At 46.2% G+C, this 17,074-nt stretch overlaps 1 long non-coding RNA gene across 1 annotated transcript; it reads right to left on the reverse strand.

The window, feature by feature from the left end:
- Positions 1–5,095: 5,095 nt before the first annotated feature.
- Positions 5,096–15,610, reverse strand: LOC149336640 (uncharacterized). Its single transcript, XR_016284579.1, has 4 exons — positions 15,333–15,610; positions 14,353–14,446; positions 13,731–13,806; positions 5,096–5,401 (listed from the first exon to the last, which is right to left on the reverse strand). It is a non-coding gene; the product is annotated as an uncharacterized LOC149336640 (long non-coding RNA).
- Positions 15,611–17,074: the final 1,464 nt, after the last annotated feature.

Consider the following 17,074-nt stretch of genomic DNA (forward strand, 5'->3'; position numbering starts at 1 on the left):
CTTTACTATTGCTCAATATTTTTAGAATATGTGGGTGGGCCGCCTAGTCCGGTAGTCCACTGGCTGCTGCTGGTGCGCTGGACCTCCCCACCGGCCAGTGCTGACGGTCCGGATCATCGCTGAGCATAATAGCCTTCCACTGCTCCTCTGAGGGGTTTGGAATGGGGTCAACTAAGGGATTAAATTGGCATGCCCACACCTTATGGTAGAGGTTAGCTACCTCTTCATAGTGTGTGCACTCTGGAGTATCGCGTAGGGTATCACTGGTGTAACTTAGCTTGTGATGGGAATGTGTTGGTTTGTAGTGTCCTCTTCTAACTTATTGAGGAATGTATGTGGTGTTGGGTACTCCTTTCTGGCTGTTATGCATGGCGCGAGATTTTCAGCAGACACTGCTAAACCTATTAGGTCGCCGCACCTTTCATGGTCATCAGGGGGAGACGCCCGGTATAGAAGAGCTCGGGCATGCCTGTGAGCGGCTTCGTATCCTCCTGGTAGTTCCAGGTGACCGGGAAACCAGATGACTGAGGCTTGGTTGGGTGGATGCTTAGTCAGCAATGACAATCCTGACCTGTGCATTAATCCGTTATTGAAGTTGCGACAGCCGTTCGGGAATCAGTAGAGCACAACGACGTTGGGGTAGGATGCTACAGCTAATGCAATATCTGCCTCCTCTGCGTGAGTGGGGTTAGATGTTTTCATTGAAGCGCATTTCACCATCGATCCTAAAGTCGTTGCGACCACAACAGTGATGACTGCATTCTTTGGTCCGGCTGCGTCCACGTAAAGGGTGTTAGTTTGCTTATCCCATTTCTTCTGCAGGGCTGCCCCTCTTGCTTCCCTCCTCTTGATGTTATATGCGGGATTCATATTCCGCGGAATGGGGTGCACGTTGATGCGTCTTCTCACATCGCGTTCTTAGGACGGATGAGGAGCAGTTCGGACTTCTCTGGGGAGCAAGACAGTCCGATGGTCCATGTGTAATTTTGGGTGAGTGTGGCTGCTTCCTGTAAGGTGTTCTCTATGCTGCCGTCACTGCCGTAGGTGTTTCACAGGGTGATATCGTCGGCATAAAGAGTGTGCTTCAGGTGGAGAATAGTGGCCAATTTTCGGGCGAGGGTGCTGAGGGTAATGTTAAAGAGAAAGGGGGAAGGGACGGACCCTTGAGGGGTGCCGATACTCTGAAGCGTGTAGGAGGGGGAACACAAAAGGCCGAAGTGTATCTCAGCCGTGCGGTCAGTGAGAAATGCTTGAATGTAGGCATACGTGCGCACACCCACATTCAATGAGGATAGGGCAGTCATGATCGCCTGATGTTCAATGCGATCAAAAGCTTTGGAAAGATCCAAAGCTAAGACTGCCTTGGTGTCACCTGGAAGAAGCGGGTCAAAAAGGTCGTGTGTGAGTTGCAGCATGGCGTCCTGTGCGGATAGATGGGGGCGGAATCCCACCATGCTATGCAGGTAAAGATTGTTGTCCGCCATGTGACTTGTGAGTCTCGCTAACACAACATGCTCGAGGAGCTTTCCGAAGCATGAAGTTAACGAAATGGGGCGAAGGTTTTGAATGGTAAGTGGTTTGTTGGGTTTGGGTATGATTATTACCTATGCGTGGCGCCACGACTGCGGGAGGCTACCCTCCCTCCAGCACTGGTTGAGGAATTTCGTAATCTGGGTTATCGATCAGCCGTCCAGAATACGGAGCATGGAGTTTGTGATTTGGGCTGCACCAGGTGCGGAGTTGGCGCGGAGAATCAGGACGGCCGCTCTGACTTCCGTCTCCGTGATGTCGGTGTCGAGTGTGGGATTTGCTTGTCCTGTGTAGTGCGGTAGAGGTATGGGGCCGCCTGGAGATGTGTACATGGTTTTGAAGTGTGTCTAGCTCCCCCATTGCCATTGAACTGAATGGTGACCCGGTACCTGAGGTCGTGCGGGGACCCTGGGGCGTGCCCCGGATTCCTTGTGCAATAAAGTTTTTCCTCTCTCTCACATCGCGTGGAACCTCTCTCACACGCTTCAGAGTATCGGCACCCCTCAAGGGTCCGTCCTTTCCCCATTTCTCTTTAACATTACCCTCATCCCCCTCCCCCGAAAATTGGCAACTATTCCCCACCTGAAGCACACTCTTTATGCTGACGATATCACCCTGTGGGCCACCCACGGCAGTGACGGCGGCTTAGAGACCACCTTACAGGAAGCAGCCACACTCACCCAAAATTGTGCACGGACCATCGGACTTTCTTGCTCCCCAGAGAAGTCCGAACTGCTCCTCATCCGGCCTAAGAACCACCGCTGTCCCCGCTCCCCCATATTCATTGAACTGAATGGTGACCCGGTACCTAAGGTTGGCACCCTTAGTGTATTGGGCCTGCATATCCAGAACGATAGCAAAAACATCACCACCCTCAAGAAATTCAATCAGGTTGTAGGCGCGATATCGCACCTCATCCGAAGGGTTTCGGAACATCACAGAGGCATGAAGGAGCGCAACCTATGTCGCCTCATTCACGCCTTTGTCCTCAGCCGTGTGCTTTACACTACCCCATATTTGCAACTATCCAAACATGACATAAATGCTTTCGATGCTTTCATTCGCAAGGCATTCAAGGTAGCACTTCATCTTCCCCTCAACACACCCACAGACAGATTACTAGGCCTGGGCCTCGACAACACGAACGGGGAACTGGTGGATGCCCACTGACAGGCCCAATACATCAGGCTCACACAAACCTCCACAGGTCGGTATATCCTGGACTCCCTCGGAATCAGAATACCGGCCAACAACCCGACCCTCCTCGCCATCCCACGATCCCTTCACCAGGAGCTCCTCATTAGGCCGCTCCCGAGGAATATGCATCCGTCCCACCATGAGCAGCGCCGCAGAGCCCGTGCGAAGGCACTCCATCGAACGTACGGCCCCGAGCCGGACGCCGTATGGGTGGACGCTGCCTCCACGGGTGATCGAGCGACAGCAGTTGTGCTGGACTCATCTTTTTCCGCCTCCTCACACTACCTCTCCATCCAGACACCTCCACAGAAGCTGCAGAGGTTGCCGCCATTGCACTTGCTTTCACCCGCACGGAAGCCCGGTACATTTTAAGTGATTCCAAAACTGCTTTCACCAGGGTGGAAATTTGGGCAAGTCGGTATTGATCCATAACATAAGAGTAGCGCAAAACCAGGGCGACGGACACAAGGGGAGAGAACACACACCAACAACACAGGCGCTAACTTCCGACTGACGAAGAAAACCAAACCCAACCAAGTGAACGGAACCTGAGCAAAAGTAGCGCATGCGCTGACCTAAGAGAAAAAATCGGAAGAAAGGTGCAATAAAAAGCGATAAAAAAATGTGAGATCACGGATGTTTCGAACCCAAGAAGGCCAGCTCTCGTTTAGACAAGGAAATGGACGGAGTACTAACGCAGTTATCTTGTAAGGCAGCAATCTGTGCAGCTTCCACAATTTCGCGAGTTAGCTTATCTCTACTCTTAGCAACGACTGAGCATTTCTCCAAAACAGGCACGCACTTCCAATCTTTGCAGTGCAAAGCTAGATTGCTGCCGGTATAAGTCTTCATGTTATTATTGTGGTCTCGAAGCCTATCGTTCAGGCACCTACCGGATTGCCCAATATACTGCTTGCCACAGGAGAGTGGAATGTTGTACACAATGCCCTCAGTACACTTAACAAGTCTTTTCCTGTGGCGGATGGTATACTGCTGCTTTTGGGAGCTATGTGCGGAGGGCACGGACCTTTTGCTCGAAGAGAAGTTTATTGGACTGATTATTCATACAAAGGGACCATAGTCCCTCACAAAGACAAAAAATTACCGACGATTACGTTACTTCCTAATGCGAAATTTGAGCGCAGCAAATAAGCTGTTTCACCTTTTCGATAGATTGAGGCAAAGAAATCGAGCAACACATGTATGCGCTATCACAGAATTTTTTTTTTTATTTTTCACACGTATTCCTTTAACAAAGACTCCACTAACAGTTCTTGACAGTCATGAAGGAAGCTTTGTGGTCGGAGAAATAGACTGATATATGTTCGACTTGGTACACCAATGCTTGATTCTCAAAGACGAGATCTATACAAGTGCCTCGCGAGGTTGTCACAGCCGTGGGACGCGTTACGAGCGAGAGGAACGGGATGTTCTCCTGCATAAGTGTTAGGAAATTGCTGTTTGTCTTTATTTCAACATTAAAGTCCCCCACTACTAACATCGGTGTGGATCGATGGACGGTTAATGCGAGTTGCAGGAAGTGCACGACGTCTTTCGTGAGTGCGGTAGGGGCGAAGTAGGCAGCTACTACCAGCAAGCCGTTGGGCAACTTTGCGACGCACAGTTCGCCAACTTCATGTGACGTGGCAAACATTTCGACTGGTATTGCAGAGAGACCTGTGCGCAAGTAGATAGCGACTCCCGCCGCTCTGTTGTGGTCTCTGCGAGCACCACAGCAGTATAGGAAATCTATGATTTCGAGAGGCTCTTCGGGATCCATCCAGGTTTCAGCAAAGCAAAGTACAGAGGAATGGCGCACACTCTTAGAACTAAAGGAGTGCAGAGGAGTGCCCAGAACACACTTTGAAGGAGTATTCGCTTGTCCCATATTCCACTCCTTTTTCCAGAATAAATTTACTCCCTCTGGACAAAGAGTGATCCAACACCTACTCAAGGAGTACTGTACTACTCCTGCAATAGAGTACAGGCACTCCTCCGAGGGAGTAAAGCTACCACATTGAAACAGCATCCTACTACTCTCTCAGGTAGAGTTCCAGGACTCCGTTTGTTAGAGTGACTATACTCCTTCAAGGAGTATCAGCCCAGATCTTATTTTACTCCTTCAAAAGGAGTTTCACGTGTTTTCAATGTATCCTACTTATTTTCTTATTTCACATATTCTTCAGAGCAAGTTGGTCATATGTTTTGCAGGATCCACCTGCGCTACATCTACAAAAGAGTAATGAGCAAAAGGGATTATAATTTTTGCTCATACAACTACTTTATGGCTACATTACAGTTTGCACATTAGTATGGTGCTCTGTCTGCGTTGGGAATAACAATGGTTCAAGAAATAATGACACAAATGTACAACACTGATAACTTTTATTTCTCAAGTCATTGCTGTGATTGCTGTGGCTGCCCAAAACACGCTCGGGAGGCACTCGCTAGGATCAAGCCCCATTAGTGTCTCAAGCAGCAGACAAGCCCGCTTTGTTTTTGGGGTGTACTTGACATTAAATGCCAAGAACACTGCCAAAAGCAAAGTAAACCCATCTACCAAATCCACCGCAGTGAGCTGTAAGCGCTCAAAAGAAACTAAGATGCTGGATGATGCCGTAGCTTGCTCGGCTGAGTGAAGGAGCTTTGGCTATGCGTGCATTTCTCCGGGTGCCTGCAAACATGAATGAAAATAATGCAAGTAAGAGTCAATTCCAATGCCCTTTTCATACTATCCTGCATATAACCCCATGAAAAAAAAGAAAGAATACAACTAGAATGTACTGATCGTGTGTGTCATGTCGCCACTAGTGTGTACCTATATTGTTACCAAGTGCAGACACCTTTCATTGCAAACCTTCATTCAGAGCTACAATTTTATGAAGCCCAATACAATTATCACTATGCTAGTCCTTTCAAAAGCTGTGTGCATGTAAAACAAGCACATATTTACCAAATGAAAATTTTAACATGAGCAACCTCTTCTGCAAGTATCATGATCAGCCTGACTACGCCCACTGCAGGGCAAAAGCCTCTCCCATGTTCTCCAATAACCCTGTCCTTCACCAGCTATGTCCACCGTGTTCCTGCAAACCTCCGCCCATGGAACTTTTTGCTGCTTCCTGCTACGTTTGCCTTCTCTTGGAATCCACTCCGTTACCCTTAAGGACCAGCGATTATCTTGCCTTCGTCTTACATGCCCTGCCCAAGCACCCTTTTTTCTCCTGATTTCGACTAGGATGTCTTCAACCCGCGTTTGTTCCCTCACCCACTCCGCCCGCTTCCGATCTCTTAACGTTACACCTATCATTTTTATTTCCATAGCTCGTTGCGTTGTCCTTAACTTAAGCTGAACCCTCTTCGTTAGCCTCCACGTTTCTGCCCCATAGGTGAATACCGGTAGGATACAGCTGTTGTATACATTTCTCTTGAGGGGTATTGAAAACTGCCATTCATGATCTGAGAGAACCTGCCTATATGCACTCCGCCCCATCCATATTCCTCTAGTTATTACCCTTCATGATCCGGATCAGCGGTCACTGCCTGCTCTAAGTAAATGTATTCCCTTATCACTTCCAGTCATTTCTAAAACCACACCTATTGTGCTTGACGGTTTCTTGTCACGTAATACATTGTGCAGTTTAAAATATAGGGTAACCTTATGTATCAGCAGCGCGAACACCACACAGGAAGAAGGAGAAGAAGGTAAAGAGCGCTGAACTTCCAACTTTTATTTGAGCAAAAATTGAACCCGCACTTTTCTACACATACCAGGTAAAATCCCACCAGGGGGGTAACCAAGACGTGCTATCGAATTCGGACCAACACGATGTCCAGGGCATCAAAAAGATAACTACTATCGCACTATACAAAGACTTCCATGAAAAGCACGAATGACATGCGGAAAAAAAAAAACAAGACAATGTAAAGAACAGGGTTGAGTGTGCGCAAATGGAAAAATGGAAAAACAGGGTTGAGGGCGCGAATTTTGCTAAAACCATGAGAAGGCAAGAACACGGTAAAAAAGTAAAAACAGGGTTGAGTGTGCGCAAATGGAAAAACAGGGTTGAGGGCGCGAATTTTGCTAAAACCATGAGAAGGCAAGAACACGGTAAAAAAGTAAAAACAGGGTTGAGTGTGCGCAAATGGAAAAAATGGAAAAACAGGGTTGAGGGCGCGAATTTTGCTAAAAGAAGAAGAAAAAACATGAGAAGGCGAGACACGGTAACAACGTAAGCGATGCGAAGGGATGAGCGCCAACAATTAACACGGCTAGAACTAAAATGCAGTGTGCCCCTAAAAGCCAGGTAAAATCAGGTAAAACCAGAGGGGTGATTTCTTTTTCAGATAATGAGATGGAAGGGGTGCTTACGCAACCTTCTTTGAGCCCTGAGATGTAGGTAGCTTCAATGATTTCGCGTGTTAGTTGGTTTTTATGTTTCTTTAAGACGGTTGCTTTCTTAAAATGAGGAATGCACTTCTTTTGGCTGTCACATACGCTGCATTGGGCGGGCAGGTTCCTCAACGGCGCCCCAGTTAGATCGTTCCTATGTTCCATTAACCTTTCGTTTAAGCATCTTCCTGTTTGGCCTATGTACGCCTTACCGCAAGCTAAAGGTATAGAGTATACAACACCCTCCGCACAAGGCACAAAACGATCTCGGTGCCCGGTTGTACAGCTACTATTCTTTTTCTTTTTATTAACTTTGTTGCACAGGCTTGACAGGCGCAGAGGGGCTGAAAAGACTACGGCTACGCCTGCTTTTCTGCCAATTTTCTTCAGATTATGCGAGATTTGGTGCAGGTATGGCAGAACGGCGACCTTTTTGTTCCGCTGTCGCGTATCATCCGGGGCTTCACATTCATGCTTCATACTTATCAGGACTTTTTTTGCAACAGACGAAAGGAGAGATTGCGGGTATCCTGATTGCGTCAGCCTCAGCACTTGGCTCGAAAAACTGTCCTGCAACCTGTGTTCACAAGATTTTGTGAGTGCGTTCTTAAAAGTTGACTTCACGATGTTCCTTTTTACAAGTTTTGAATGGGCTGAATCGTAGGGTAGGATGGGGTTATTGGCTCTTGGTTCAAATAACCAGCACACATGGTCCTCTCCGAAAAACAACTTTAACTCTAAAAACCGCATGGCGTTTTGTTCTGGGAATTCATGAGTAACTTCAAGAGGTGATATAGTATTAGAAAAAGTGTGGAGGACTTCAGTTGCTTGTGTTTTAAAGGCTTCAGTGTCGCAATCTAAGAGGACCAGGAAGTCATCGACGTACCGGAAAATTTTTAGAACGCTTGAAGACCCAAGCTTGTCCTTCAAGGATCTGTCATGCATAGCGAGGAAAAGGTCGCTCAAAATGGGGGCGATGCATGACCCTATACATATGCCTTACTTTTGTATGAATCTCGAACCGTTCCACTCTGCCACTGTTGATTTTAGGTAAGCGCATAGCAATTCAATGAAGCCATCCGCAGAAACGCCAAACTGCGGCCTTCCAAAATGAGTGTGGCGTTTCTGCGGATGGCTTCATTGAATTGCTATGCGCTTACCTAAAATCAACAGTGGCAGAGTGGAACGGTTCGAGATTCATACAAAAGCAAGGCATATGTATAGGGTCATGCATCGCCCCCATTTTGAGCGACCTTTTCCTCGCTATGCATGACAGATCCTTGAAGGACAAGCTTTGAGTCTTCATGCGTTCTAAAAATTTTCCGGTACGTCGATGACTTCCTGGTCCTCTTAGATTGCGACACTGAAGCCTTTAAAACAGAAGCAACTCAAGTCCTCCACACTTTTTCTAATACTATATCACCTCTTGAAGTTACTCATGAATTCCCAGAACAAAACGCCATGCGGTTTTTAGAGTTAAAGTTGTTTTTCGGAGAGGACCATGTGTGCTGGTTATTTGAACCAAGAGCCAATAACCCCATCCTACCCTACGATTCAGCCCATTCAAAACTTGTAAAAAGGAACATCGTGAAGTCAACTTTTAAGAACGCACTCACAAAATCTCGTGAACACAGGTTGCAGGACAGTTTTTCGAGCCAAGTGCTGAGGCTGACGCAATCAGGATACCCGCAATCTCTCCTTTCGTCTGTTGCAAAAAAAGTCCTGATAAGTATGAAGCATGAATGTGAAGCCCCGGATGATACGTGACAGCGGAACAAAAAGGTCGCCGTTCTGCCATACCTGCACCAAATCTCGCATAATCTGAAGAAAATTGGCAGAAAAGCAGGCGTAGACGTAGTCTTTTCAGCCCCTCTGCGCCTGTCAAGCCTGTGCAACAAAGTTAATAAAAAGAAAAAGAATAGTAGCTGTACAACCAGGCACCGAGATCCTTTTGTGCCTTGTGCGGAGGGTGTTGTATACTCTATACCTTTAGCTTGCGGTAAGGCGTACATAGGCCAAACAGGAAGATGCTTAAACGAAAGGTTAATGGAACATAGGAACGATCTAACTGGGGCGCCGTTGAGGAACCTGCCCGCCCATTGCAGCGTATGTGACAGCCAAAAGAAGTGCATTCCTCATTTTAAGAAAGCAACCGTCTTAAAGAAACATAAAAACCAACATGCGAAATCATTGAAGCTACCTACATATCAGGGCTCAAAGAAGGTTGCGTAAGCACCCCTTCCATCTCATTATCTGAAAAAGAAATCACCTTTCCCTCTGGTTTTACCTGATTTTACCTGGCTTTTAGGGGCACACTGCATTTTAGTTCTAGCCGTGTTAATTGTTGGCGCTCATCCCTTCGCATCGCTTACGTTGTTACCGTGTCTCGCCTTCTCATGTTTTTTTTTCTTCTTTTAGCAAAATTCGCGCCCTCAACCCTGTTTTTCCATTTTTTCCATTTGCGCACACTCAACCCTGTTTTTTACATTGTCTTGTTTTTTTTTTCCGCATGTCATTCGTGCTTTTCATGGAAGTCTTTGTATAGTGTGATAGTAGTTATCATTTTGATGCCCTGGACATCGTGTTGGTCCCAATTCGATAGCACGCCTTGATTACCCCCCTGGTGGGATTTTACCTGGTATGTGTATAAAAGTGCGCGTTCAATTTTTGCTCAAATAAAAGTTGGAAGTTCAGCGCTCTTTACCTTCTTCTCCTTCTTTCTGTGTTGTGTTCGCGCTGCTGATACATATGGATCGCAACCAACTAGCCCGACAGATGGTGTTATTCAGGGTAACCTTGAATCGGGAAAACACTTGAACCAATGACAGTTTTCTTGCTGAAGAGAAATGGCTGTTGCAATTCCTGTTTCTCAGATACCATTAACTGAATTTCATGCTCTAAAATAGTGAAGGAAAAATTCAAAATTTTTCATCTCAAAGAGGCAGACAACAAATTTCAGTTTGGTTTGGGTTGGTTTATGGGGTTTAACATCCCAAAGCGACCCAGGCTATGAGAGACGCCGTAGTGAAGGGCTCCGGAAATTTCGACCACCTGGGGTTCTTTAACGTGCACTGACATCGCACAGTACACGGGCCTCTAGAATTTCTCCTCCAAAGAAATTCCAGCCGCCGCGGCCGGGATCAAACCCGCGTCTTTTGGGTCAGCAGCCGAGCAAATTTCAGTTGCACATTTTTTTTGTTTTTAATGATGCATAAGGCATTACTATGCACGGATAACCACACAGTATTCGCCTATGACTGCTAAATAATTTGTAATTAAATATCTTCTCTCTCCTGCTTCACTTTTAAAAACTGAGCCATGGCAATGGCATCAAAGGTCAGTATAAGCCAGGGGAGGCATGAGGAAAACTGCAATATAATTGCGGCTTCGTCATTCATTGTGATTCAGACTCTTAAGGCAGGCTGGCTTTAGCATTGTACCTAATTAAAACGATGAAGTAGCGATATCGTAGCTTTTTTGTGCCTTCCATAACCTATACTGAACATTGATGTCATAGCAATTGCTATGCTATTGAAACAGGGAAGAAAAGAAATCTGGTTGTAATTATTTAGCGATTGGAGACGAATACTATGCAACAATTCTATGTATACGAATGCCCAGCACGTCGCTACAAAGAACACACATAACCGAAAATTTGGTGTTTATACTCATTTAAGGTAATACTACTTCCCACGCAAGAACACGACAGCCATGTGTAAACTTTTTGCTTTCATAGTAATAAAATCTATCCAACGACAAGTTAGGCGCAGCATGTCTGCTCTTTATAAATATGCAATACTGACAATGTTTGACACTAGCATTTGGCATGAACAAGATAACTGTGATTACTTCGCACATTACGTGCCAGTCCATACTATTATGCACAATTTAGATTTGCAAATGTAATGTGTAATTCTCTGACTGCCACGTTAGTGCACTGCAAACCAATGAAGTTGTCTTGCATTTGCAATGTTCTCACTACTTTTATGCAACACTGATCACTTCAGTATATCTGCATCGTTCTGTAGACGGCCACGGGATAGCTAGAATTAAGGCTATTTTATGTGATGGAAACCATTGACTAGACAACAAAGAAGAAAAGCCTCAACTACTGTCCTGGTGCTGGGACGTCTAATAAGAGCTCAGAAAGACTCGGTTTCAATACGCCAGACCCTCCGCATAACATTACCCTGTGCGAAAATACCCCACCCCACCCTAGCTTAATTTCTGTCCACATGCACCAAGGCTCACTGCACCTGTTATAAATATTGCCCTAAATATTGCAATCAAGCTGCCCGTGTATGCATAGACTATCTGTGCATGGAGAAAGAAAGAAGTTGTTAGGAATGTTTCACACCAAAAACAGAAAAAAAGGCAGCCTGTTTCTCAGAAACAGCTAAGAGCATGAAATGGTGTGTCCAAAAAGATTAGGCTGCTTTGTACTTATTTATGACAACGAGAACTGTCAGAGCTGCGCTTTCAAAAATTCAGGAGCTTTGTGCACAAATGTAGCTTCCGTATGCACGTCTTGCAGCACCAATGCTTCCGAATTGAAACGACCGATGAATATGCACAGGAAAAAGCAAATAGAGAGCGCTTGAATTTAAAAGAAAAGCTACCTTGCACAATCAGAAATTTCGCGACAGAACCTTCCAAACAGTGACGTGTACTGGTTGCGGTATACGGAATATATACCTAGCAAATAAGTGTGCGCTTTGTTAACGAGCGGGATTCTTTGGCGGCAATGCTACAGCTCCAATTCCGAAAACCTAACGCTGCAAAAATTGAGTTTTCAAAATACGTGCGAATGCACGATACACTTTTGCACGTATTTAGAACTTTCAGTTGTGAAACACAGACAACGAATCTTGTGTATGTGTCTTCCTTGGCTGGTAAAAAAATTCTTCTATAAGTCTCCAGTTTGCCTGTGTATTCCACAAATTCTAGGATCCCTGTCCGCTACACGTCAAATTTCACTGAAGCGAAAGTAATACAACCGACAGCTGATGATCTGCTAGGGCAACAGGATTTCAAAAGTTTGAGAAGGGCAGTGGGAGTCCAATCCAGGTGGAGTAGTGAAATTTGACTAGTAACAGACAGGGATCCTCCAATCTGTGGAGGACACCGGCAAATTGGAGACTTACGGAGGAATTTTTTTACCCGCCAAGGAACACGCATACACAAGAGAACCACAGAGGACTACGGCTTTTACCAGCCCTTGTCCTGTGCGGTTCTCTCTTGTGTATGCGTCTTTTTTGGCTGGTAAAAAGATTATTCCATAAGTCTCCAATTTGCCTGTGTCCTCAACAAACCGCAGGATCCCTGTCCACTACTAGTCAAATATTTCAACTCCACCTGGCTTGGACTCCCACCGCCCTTCTCTGTGGAGAAAGGGTGACAGCAGCTGGCAAAGGACAAGGTTAACTGCAGATCAACTGGGGAAGCATTATCCTGCACTGATTTTGACGGCAGGTTCACAAGACAAACAAAATCAACTCGAGGAGCGGGGTGCACATCATGCGACTGAATGTCAATGGCCAGTGAAAATGGCACCAGCACTATGGAATGCACATGCAGAAAACGAGACGCATTTTTTTGTCAACTTTGAGTAGCAGTCTACTGCAATTTTAAAGAGCAAAGCTCTCAAGTATGGCAACACTGGCACTTTTTGTTTTACTGGGGTGAGGGTCGTCGTGAGGGTTGAAGTCCATATTTCTTTTCTATCCACTGTGTTAGTTGCGAGCTATGTTTACCTAATAGGGGCTGGGCATCTAACATCACCGTTATTTCTTTGCAGCAGTTAAAACAATACAGCATACATTTTATAACATGCTTAACGAATTTTTGGGAGCAGCATGCTTTTACCCTTCTACTATTTGTTGCTACTGAATCAGTTTGGCGTTGACAAAAGATCTGTAATAAGGAGTAATTACTCATTGACATCCACTCGAGCACAGTCAAACGGCTACAAAGGAAAGCTATGCAGCTTTCACAGAAACTTCGTAGTTAAAGAAAGATTCGTCCTGGTCCGGTGTTCGAACTCAGAACCACCACTTCACTGGAGCAGTCGCTCTATCAATTTGTCCAACCTGGACGGCAAGCTTATGGTAGGGCGAGAGCGAAGTGATCAATAACTCGAGTGGGAACTGTGTTGGTTCAATGTTTTAGGACCCCTAAAACATTGGACAAACTGAGTTCCCGCTTCATGTTACAATACTGAGTGACATTTTGGTCTATACACCAGAAATACCGGTAAAGCATCATGATAGAACACAATGTTTTTTAAAGGGATAAAGGAATATGTTCGCCCTTTCAGAGGGCACATATGCATAAGAGGCAACATGTGTGAAATAGTCACTCCACCTGAAGCAGTGTAAATTCCATTATGTTAACAGCAGCAGTCAAAAGCTTCATGAGCGACTATTTCATACAGATCATGTAATTACATTCATGTAATTCAGGATCAGATTCATGTGATTATACAGGGAGGTACTGCTGCTAAGTGCACGTAGAGCTCTGCATGCATTTCTAAACCCGGCTGTGAGTCTATGTCTACGAAATTTTTCTAAATAGGCAGGTAAGGTATGCATCACTGGAAAACAATACCTACCACAAACAGCTGAGGAGAGATAGCACAGCCAAAAGCTGGAAGCACGAATGGCCCAGTAGATACTGGCAGCTGGCAACTGCAAATAAATATGTCAGAGCAACTGTTGTCAGTGGCCGTAACAATGTCATGAATGACAAGAGAAGAAATTGTCTACTGCTTCATAAATTAGAATAAGGTATTCACATAGGAACACAAAAAGCAATGAGATGGCCCATGACAAAAGAAATGAACAGATTGTATGTGATGCACCGATATACATTTTTTCAGTAGATTTACATGACTGTCACAACCGCATAGAAAGATGAGCAGGCTGGAATACCACTCTTTTTATGCATGATGAAAAGAGCGTAACTATTCGAATATAGCATGCACAGGATTTAATTATTACTACTAGGGTGCTTTGGAGCAGCACCGAAGGTATTTTTAAATTGAACGTAGCGACCAGTAGACCCGTCTGCTTTGCACAAATGACGAGAGGATGGAAAAGGCATGCATTCATTAGCAAGAAGCACGATATCTCACATCACAGCATGAAACGAAAATTGGTATTGCATTTAACAAATCTGCACAGAAATAAAAACTGCCTAGTGGCAATGCAAGTAAGAGCAAGGGAAAAAAATACCGAAGAAAACTGGTGAGTGTGGTGCAGGGAGGTCTGTGGGTAGGGTCTCGTGCCTGGGAATAGTTCCGAGCGCGGAGAATCGCCGGCAGCACAGCTGGTGGCAGTCAACCAAGAATAAATAAGAGAAAGTGAAAATCAATAACAAACCATCACCGATATAGCGAACGACTTGAAAGCGGGCCGCACAAACGAGGGATATAGCAAAAAGCTTGAAATCCTAAATAAGTGCGCAGTTGCATCCCAAACAGTTCTCAAAATCTGAAGGCGAGGAAGCATCGACACCTACACCTCAGGGCAGACGCAAGAACGATCTAACTTTGACATAATACTGTGTCAAATTCTGTTCCATGGGGAAGCACAGATAAAAATTTACAAATGACTAGGCAAGGGATATGCCCCAGCCTTTTACACGCGATCATTGTCCCCGAAAAAATTGTATGACAAATATTAAGGCGTAAGCACTAATCCGACGAGTACACACACTGAGCACTGTCTGTTGGCAGCTGGCCTAGCGCGAGTGCTCTGTCGCGCGGCACTGCCGCTCATCGTCATCTTCTAAGTAGCACAAATCAATCCGACGGTCACCAGCCGCGAGGCAACTCGACCGTTGTCAGTTCCCTTGTCTGTCCGCAGCTGGCCTAGCAAGAGCGCTCTCTAACGTGGCACTGCACGCTCATCATCCTCTCCTACGCAGCACAAATCTATGCTATTGGAATGTAGTAAACAATGTCTGTTGTTTTTCGCAGCGCTAGCAAGCGACCGCATAACTCTGTTGTGATAACTGGTGGCCGCGGCCGACAGCGCGCCTGAATACGTAGTGCGCGGGCCGTGGGCGAACGGACCGTCGTGTGAATCGGCCTTAACGCATTATAGCTGAGGCAACCGCACGCAGACTGCCTGCACTGCCATCCCTATATAGGCGCACACTAATAACGCGTGCGAATAGAGATCAGAAGTAAAGAAACGTACACGGGACTCACCGTTCAGACGGCTCATCAAGGCTTAGCAAAACCGCACATTCTTCTTCGTTGCCTCTCCAGATGACAAGAAGTCGTAGCGCTACCTTTCTTCACGGCTTTACCCGTTCAAAATCACCAGTGTTGACAGGGCGTAATTCTCGTCGTTGGTTTCCAAAACACACTTGTGTTCTTCATACACGTCCACCGCACGAGCACTCAAACAATGCTACGAAAACCCAAATAACACAAAACGTGACGACGGCTGCAGTTTTGCTTCGTTGAAAAAACCTACAAATGCGCTTTTTTTATTGCTAATATTTGAATTGTGTTCGCAACAAAAACAAATTATATTTTTTCATTTTATTTCTTTATTAAATGCGAATACCAAAGCTCTTTTAGATACTTTTTCTGACATGTCGTTTGTAGAAGCTGCGATCCTGTGATCCCATCCCCGGGTGTCCTAGCAGACGACGGCGCAGACGACGCTGTTGACGGAATGCAATTTCGATTGACGGCAGCGAAAATCCCTTAAATGCGACAAAAAACGCAAAGAAACGCACCGTATCGCAAACTGGTCCATATCAAGGATATGTTCGACGCGAGCGGTAGGACAAAGAGCTGCTGCGATGCATTACTCAACGCGACACTGGCATGCTCGACGGAGACATGAAACAGAGCTTAAATGTGACCCGTACAAGCGGATTACTGTGATATCAACTGCGTTACGGAACTACGACGATACTTGCTTCACACTTTAGCTTATATGCAACAGCGGCCCGCACTCGCCGCATCCTGTTCGAGTGTACTTTCACTAGCAAGAGCCCACATGCATGGAAGCCCACAGAAGCAACTGTCTTTTCGAGTTCAGATTGTTCCGAGAAATACGAGCAGCTTACTTTAGCACGTACTCGAATTCAAGTTCTCAGCCTGTGTGTCACGTACGGTGACGATGGCGTCGAGGACGAGCTTAAGAATCGCCTTAACGTGGCCGCAACGCAGCCGGTATCCCAAGCATTCGTGCGCTAATTGCTGTTCACCTGTACGGCGAACGTGCGCTCAGTCGCAGGCCAGCCGCTAGCTGCTCGATTTACCAGCCTTGCGAGTACAATTCGCAAGTTTCTGAGCCAATCTGTGAGCGAGCCGAGCTTTCAGCAATGACGCTGCTCGCGAGCGCGCCGCGCGACGAGCTTCGGCCTGCTCCCTGGCTGCCGTATTCGTAGCTAAGCCTAGGAGGTTTCACTTCGATGCCAGAGCTGAGAGCGCTTCGAAACTGGCTAGCGCTGAGGTGCTACTCTTTGCATTGTAAGTACGTTTTATTGTGAACTATGTCTCGTAGTGAAATAAAGATATGCTCGGGTCGACCCGAACGGTGACGATGGCGTCGAGGACGAGCTTAAGAATCGCCGCAACGCAGCCGATATTCCATGCATACATGTGTGCTAAATTTGTTCACCTGTGCTGCAAACTTGGGCATAAAGGCTCGCTCAATCGCAGGCCAGTCGCTGCTCGATTTTCCAGCCTTGCGTGCGCGATTCGCAAGCTACGGAGCGAATCATTGAGCGAGCCGAGCTTTCGGCAACGACGCCGCCCGCGGTCGCGCCGGGCGACGAACTGTGCGCTGCTCGCTGGCTGCCCTTGTCGTCGCTAAACCTAGCCGATTTCACATAGATGCTGTAGCTGAATGCGCTTCGAAACTGGCCAGCACTTAGGTGCTACCCTCGGCACCGTTTTACTCTGAACCCCGCGTCATAGGGAAATAAATA

This window comes from Amblyomma mixtum, chromosome 7, assembly GCF_055824585.1.
Source record: "Amblyomma mixtum isolate Tamu chromosome 7, ASM5582458v1, whole genome shotgun sequence".
NCBI classification, from domain to species: Eukaryota; Metazoa; Arthropoda; class Arachnida; order Ixodida; family Ixodidae; genus Amblyomma; species Amblyomma mixtum.